At 35.7% G+C, this 7758-nt stretch overlaps 1 pseudogene; it reads left to right on the top strand.

The window, feature by feature from the left end:
• The first annotated feature begins 5689 nt into the window (after positions 1-5689).
• Positions 5690-6061, top strand: LOC122741376 (annotated as a pseudogene).
• Positions 6062-7758: the final 1697 nt, after the last annotated feature.

Here is a 7758-nt window from a genome sequence, read left to right on the forward strand (position 1 = left end):
CCAAATCAGCTGTGCCACCAGCATCTTCTGCAACTAATCTTATTGTTGGGTGAGAGGGCTGAAAGGCTGACCAGGGGGGAAAGTCCAGGAGTGTCTGTGGAACCTAAGGAAGAATTCAGCTATTGCACTCCAGCAGGGAACTAGGAAGAAATCCTGGGCTGAGGGAGGCCCAGGTTGGGGAGGGGTGCATGCTGGTCAAAGCTAAGAACCATATCAGCACTTTGCTGTCTGGTTAACTAGCAAATTGGCTTGAGGTTACCTTCAGAACAGAGAACAGGGCAGGTGAAAGAAAAACCTGCCCTCCCTCAAACCAAAACACCTGGCCCCTCTTAAGCTTGGAACAGTTTAACGTGAAAGTAGGGCCCTACAGTCAAATAAAAAATGGCAAGATGAGCAAGCGAAGAAAGTTGAGAACAATAGAATGTTTCTTTAGTGACAAGGAAGATCTAGGTGCACTCTCAGAAGAGAATAACAACCTCAGGGCCCCTACATCCAAAGCTTGCAAGAAAAATGTGAATTGGTCTCAGGCCATGGAAGACATCAAAAGGGACTTTGAAGAGAAAGTAGGAGAGATAGAAGAAAGATTTAGAGAAGGGGAGGAAAAAATGGAAAGAGAAATGAGAGCAATTCAGGAGAGTTATGAGAAAAAAGTCAACAGCTGGAAAAGCCAAATAGAAAAAGAGATAAAAAAGCTGTCTGATGAAAATTATTGCCTAAGAACTAGGATTGAACAAATGGAAGCTACTGATTTTATGAGAAACCAATACAGTAAAATAAATCCAAATGAATAAAAATAGAGGGCAATATGAAATATATCCATGGAAAAACAACTGACTTAGAAAATAAATCCAGAAGAGATAATTTGAAAATCATTGGACTATGTGAAATCCATGACCAAAATAAGAGTTTAGATAGCATCTTCCATGAGACTGCCAGGGAAAATTGCTGATATTCTAGAAGCTTAAGGCAAAATAGAACTTCAAAGAATCAACTTCCTGAAGGAGATCCCAAAAGGAAAACCTGCAGGAATATTATAGCCAATTTTCAGAGCTCCCAGGTCAAGGAGAAAATATTGTAAGCAGCTAGAAAAAAGGAATTCAAATATTGTAGAGCTATAAAGAGGATAAAACAAGATCATGCAAGATCTACATTAAAGAACTGGAGGGCATGGAATATGATATTCCAGAGGGCAAAGGAACTGGGACTACAGCCAAGAATCACATACCCAGCAAAACTGATTACAATATTTCAGAGGAAAAAAAAATGGGATTTCAAAGAAATAAAAAGACTTTCAGGCATTTCTGATGAAAAGACCTGAACTGAATAGAAAATTTGACTAATTCAAGATGCTGAAGAACCATAAAAAGGTAAACAGGAAAAAGATATCATGGGGGATATTAAAAGATTAAACTGTTTATATTCCTACATGGCAAGATAATAATTTGAACTCATAAGAACTTTCTCAGTAAGACATTCACAGAGGACACAGGTCTGAACTGAATATGAAGGGATGATATCTGTAAAGCATTTATGCTTTGTTCTGTGGGGGAAAACAGGATGGGGTGTCTAATTTCTGGGGCCAGATTTTGACTCAGGGCCTCCTGGGTCCAGGGCTGGTGCTTTCTCCACTGTGCTACCTAGCTAACCCATGATGACATCTTTAAAATAGGGTTGAGGGGAAGGAGGAATAGACTTTGGGAGGGGGAAGGGAAGAGGTAGACTAAGGAGAGGTAGTTCACATGAAGGAAACAAGAAAAAAGCTTATTGAGGGGAGGAGAAGAGGGGGAAGTTGTGGGGGTGTGAGGGAATCATACTTTCATCAGAATTGGCTCAAAGAGGGAATAACCTACATACTCAAGTGGGTATAGTCATATATTTTTGCCCTGAGGGAAAGTGAGAGGGGAGGGAGATAAGGAGGGGGTAAAAAGGGGGGAAGGAGGGAAGGGCAGATTGTAAAAGAGAGCAGTAAAAAGCAAAATACCTTCAAGGAAGGTGAAGATGTTCTGGATAACCACACAAGTATAATATTGAATTACTTGATTTCATAGGAAGGGTTGAGGAGGGAGGTAGGAAGAAAAATTTAGAACACAAAATTAGCATAGAGACCTTAATCTTATCTGAGAGGGCTCAAGGAGGGAATAACATTCACACCCAATTGGGAGGAATAATCTATTTACCCCTACAGGAAAGGGGGAGGGGAAGAGGATAAGGAGGGAAGCTTGAAAGAAGGGAGGGCAAAGCAGGGCAAGGAGCAGTCAGAAGTTAAACACTTTTGAGGAGGAAGAGGTAAAAAGAAGATAGAAAATGGAGTCAATTTCATGGGAAGGGAATAGAATGGAGGGAAAAAGTTATGATTGACTATAATGGCAAAATGTATGGTACCTACTTTGTTGGACTAGTGTGAAAATAATTCTTTGTCAAGTTTAAGATACTGTATAAAAGTTATGATGAACAGGATGCTATCAGAAAAGCCAGGAAAGACCTACATGAACTGAAGCAGAGTGAAATGTAGTGTATGGAAAATAATAGCAATAGTGTAAGATAATCTTCTGGAAAGCATGTGGTTATTTTCAGCAAGGCAATGATCCAATATAACCCTGAAGGACTTATGAAAATTGCAACCCATGTACAGAGAAAGAACTAATGGTATCTGAAAACAGATTGAAACACATTTTAAATTTTTTTCTTTGACAATTCCTTAACCTGAAGCTTTGTTTTTTAAATTGTTTTCTCTTACAGCCTAACTAATGTGGAGATATTTTCCATGACTACTTATGTATAACTTATATTGAATTGCTTTAGTTCTTGGGGGTAGGGGGTGGGAAGAGAGGGAGGAAGAGAAGTTGGAATACAAAGTTTGAGAAAATTGATGTCAAAATTTGTTTTTACATATATCTTGGAAAATAAAATTCTAAACAAGTAAAAAATGTATTAATAAAATAAGATAAACATCAGCATTTCTGCATGTTTGAAGGATTGTTTTTTTTTATTTTAATAGTAAAGAAAACAAAAATAAAAGGACCTTTTTTTCCTCTTAAATGAACTTTTTTAAACTAGTTGACTAGATTAACCCCAACATAATTGAAGTTTCTTTTGGCTATAGACATCATCAAATTTGAACTTATTTCCATTGACATAAAATATGTGGAATTCTATTGATACCAGTTCACATATCTGAGTGCAGAATGAATATTTTAGTGGTAATTCCATTAGCATATGTTTGAAGAATTATTTTTATTAAACTAAAAAAATAGTCATAATCTTTTCTGGTTCAAACAAATTGTTTGAAAAATGTAGGTATAGTCATTTGGGAATGGGTAGCTCATGTTATGGGCTTGCCTTATTTGCACAAATACAGTCTGTAAAGCTCTGAATTAATCCCTAAGGTGTGTTAATGTGTTTCTTTGACAACTCTTATTAATGATAACAAGGCATTTAAATTGCAGATATCCAGATGAGTGAATATTTAAAAGGCACTTGACAGCTAAACACCAACATACCAGATGCTCCTTCCAGGAGAAAGTACATTCTCTTATTTTAAGACTTGGGAAGGGTGGATTTAGTGTCAAAGTGCACTGACATCAGAGTTTAATGGAGTGTTAGGTCTCTGAGAAATAAAACCAAAAGAACAAAAAGGGCAATAAAGTTTTCCTCATGAGCTGAGAAAAAAAAATGGGATGAAATTGTAGGAAGAGCAATAAAGCCTAGACAAAAGTGAAGGTCTAGTGATAATAAGGTTAGGTTATAGAAATCCCTGGAGATAAATAATTGTCTGAGATTTAAGTTTGCATATGCCTGGAGGCAGGTGAATTAACAGAATAATATAAACTGAGTTGCTCATGGTGCTAAGGTTTTATGATTTTGTGAATACCTACAAATATTTTTATTTCATGGATTTGGAGAGATTAGAGGAGACAGCATGGACATGGAATTCAGAAAATATGGATTCAAATATGATATCTAACTTTACTATCAGAATTACAATAAGAAAATTTTGATACAACAGGGAAGACAGAAGGAAACTCATCCAGGCCATGTAGCACCAAAGGTACCTAAAAGCAACTTTGAAATTCATAATGTGAAAATAATACAAAAAAGTAACTAAGACAAAAATCAATTGAGAGTGAGGAAGAATTAAGTTATTTCCTTTCAAAAATACAGTTCCTGATAATTGGGTGATGAACTTGGTTATTTCAATGCTCTTAGCATGTATGTTTTAAATGTTTGAACCCTCTAAATTCTCCAGTACTGGACTGAAATGATCCATTTGCCCAAGTTGTAGCCCTTCATATTAGCTGCATGTCTACTGTGGGCAAATCATTTCATCTCAATAAACTTTAATTGACCTGATATGTAAAATAGGAATGACTAAACATATTTATATAACCTATCTTAAAGAATTGTTGTAAAACAGAATGTGATATATAAAGGAGGTATTTTTATTAGCAAAATCATATTTATTATTTGTGTATGAGTCTCAGTTTCTTAAAATACAAAATTAGAGAATTGGATTAAATTCCATATAATTTGTAAAGCTACAAGTTTATGATTAAAGCTAAAGACCATAGATTCTGTAAAGAGAGTATCATGTAGAGGATAGTAGAATTGGTTTGAGTTTGAATAGTGCCTTAGATATATACTTTGTTTGATCATGGGTAGACCATTTATCCTCTCACAGTTTCAGTTTTCTGATACTTAAACAGAGATGAGTGAAAAAATACTTTACCCCAGGTCATTGTGAGGAAAAGATTTTGCAAAGCTCAAAGAACTATATAAATGTGAATTATGTTATTGTAATTGATATAATCAAACACATATAATTTGACAAGATCACAAGGGAGATATTATATAAAGAAAAAGTCACTTGACCCTCATGCTTAGGATACCATTGAGGTATAAGAATTAGCAAAAGGATATTGTCTATGATTCTCTAATGATGGGACCATTTATATCTAGGTCACATATACACTTAAAACTTATTGTTGTATAAGGAGATTGAAAATACTACTCAGACAGGTAGAAGAACTAAGAGAGAACACTGTCACAGATGCCAAATGAGTTTAGGATATCTGTGGGCATGTTTTGGTTGACTGACCACATAGAAGAGAAGAAAAGTCAAAGAAAAATGGAGATTTAGAGTTGCCCATTGAATTTAGTTGTTTAAGGTTCATTAATAACCTTTGAAATATGTTTCAGTACAATGCTGGAATCATAAACTTGATAAGGGGTACAGGAGAGAGTAGGAAGAATTGGAAGTATTGAGGGAAAAAGTTTCAACTCTTTCTCAGAGCCTGGCAGTGAAAGGTAGGATAATACTGTCAGTTTAAAAGGCTGGAAAAGACAAGTGAAATGTTTTGGTGGTGGTGGAGTTGGTGGAAGTGGTAGTGATGCTAGTTGATGTTTTTGTTTTGGGGGATCCTAAATTTTTTTTTTGTTTTTAGTGAGGCAGTTGGGGTTAAGTGACTTGCCCAGGGTCACACAGCTAGTAAGTGTTAAGTGTCAGAGGCCGGATTTGAACTCAGGTACTCCTGAATCCAGGGCTGGTGCTCTATCCATTGCGCCACCTAGCTGCCCCTGGGGGCTCCTAAATCTTAAAGAGAATATAACATGTATTAAAAGAAGGGCTTCTCCTTTCTGTCCGACATCTTACCTTAAAAGCGGCAGCAGCAGGAGTTCCTAGAGACTCACCATGCTGCCCAAGGATGATAAGAAGAAGAAAGACGCCGGCAAGTTGACCAAGAGGGACGGGCACCCCATAAACAAGTCTGGGGCAAAGCTAAGATGAAGAAGTGGTCCAAGGTAAAAGTGCTACACAAATTCAACTATCTGGTTCTGTTACAAAGCAATGCATGATAAACTCTGCAAGGAGGTCCTCAACTCTAAACTTATCTCCCCTATGGTGGTCTCAGAAAGACTGAAGATTTGGGGTTCTCTAGCCTGGGCAGCCATCCAGGAACTGCTTAGGAAAGGTCTGATTAAGCTAATTTCCAAACTCAGAGCACAAGTGATTTATACTAGGAACACCAAAGGTGGAGATGCTCCCGCTGCTGAAGATTCATGAAATGGTTCAACATTTTTGTGTATATTTTCAAAAATAAACTTATTGGACTAGAAAAGAATTAAAGAAAAGAAAGGCTTAAGATTTCTCTCTAAATTGCTTTCTGATAGCTGTTTGGATGTCATACTACAATTCATTCTTCCCTCATATCAAACCCATAAAACTGGCATTAAGGTAAGCTTTATTTTACTGTCATAGCACTAGTTAGCTTCTAAAATCAAGTGACCCTATCTTGATATGTATTACAATATTATACATGTCATAAATTATGCTGATGAAATACTCAAGGAAGATAGATTATGTAAATTTACAGAGCCTGGCAAGCATAGAATCAGATCTGCTAATAGCAACATATTCCAATTTAGAGTGGATATATGAAAATTATATGCAACAAGGCCACAATGAGTGTTTGGAGACAACATGGAAGGCCTAGAAAGACTGGCTAAGAAGTTTCTATTTTATTCTCTAGAGAAAGAGAACTATTAAAGGCTTTTTGTTATTGTATCATTGTTGTTTCTGTTCTTTTATGACATAAAATTTTATTAAACAGTAACACAAATACATATTTGTGTATGTGTATATATATGTGTGTGTGAGTTATATATATGTATATACATATATATATATATGCTATTTTTAAGAGCAAAATATTTACATTCTCTGAGATAGCATTCTCATCTATAAAATTGGGATGAAAATATTTTCACTTCCTATGTCATAGTGCATGTGTGAGGAAAGTGTTTTGTAAACTATAAAGCATGGTAGAAATGTGATTTGTTATTGGTATTATTATATGCTTCGTACTTGTCTCCAACAGGGAATTTTATGAATCCTGTAATTAGGGGCACAGATAACTCAACAGAGAGATCAGAATTTAAAATGTTTTTTCTGATTATATTTCCTTCATCGCAACGTTAAGACTCCCATATAAAACATTCAGTATTCTGAGTCTACTTCAAACAAATATCCTTAATATAGCAATGTTATTTCTGATCATTTCTTGAAATATCTTCCTCCAGATAAATGTTACAGTAAGTCTAAATGATACTAAAATAGTTGTCAAATAGGTAAATAAATACCCAAAGAACCAGAAAGAGATTCTGTTAAACCATTCAATTAAACAGAACTACATGAATTGATTAAGCATCTACTATATGCCAGGCTGTGTGCTAGGTAATGAGGATATTATCAGTCAATAACAAATAGTTCATGTCCCCAAAGAACTTGCATTCCTTTTGAGGAAATCAGCAGATGACCACTATGACATGCATACACAATAAATATAAAATAACTTCAGAGATCTATAACATGCATACAGAATATAAAAAATGACAGCATTTAGGTAGTGGTGGACCTGGATTCAGGAAGATTCATTTTCCTGAGTTCAAACCTGACTTCAGACATTTACTAGGTCTGTAACCCTGATCATTTCAATTAACCCTATTAACCTCAGTTTCCTCATTTGTAATATGAGTTGGGGGAGGAAATGGCAAATCACTCCAGTATCTTTGCCAAGAAAATTTGAAATGGGATCACAAAGAGTTAGCTATGATTAACATGATTGAACAACAACCAATTTCAGGGGTTAGGAGAGCTGGGAGAATGAGGGAAAAACTTATAGGAGTTGGCATTTGAGCTGACTTTTGAATGTATAAAAGTAGTTTCAACAGACAAAAGAGTCAAGGGAAAGCATTATAAGT

The sequence above is a fragment of the Dromiciops gliroides genome, chromosome 1 (assembly GCF_019393635.1).
Source record: "Dromiciops gliroides isolate mDroGli1 chromosome 1, mDroGli1.pri, whole genome shotgun sequence".
Classification (NCBI taxonomy): Eukaryota; Metazoa; Chordata; class Mammalia; order Microbiotheria; family Microbiotheriidae; genus Dromiciops; species Dromiciops gliroides.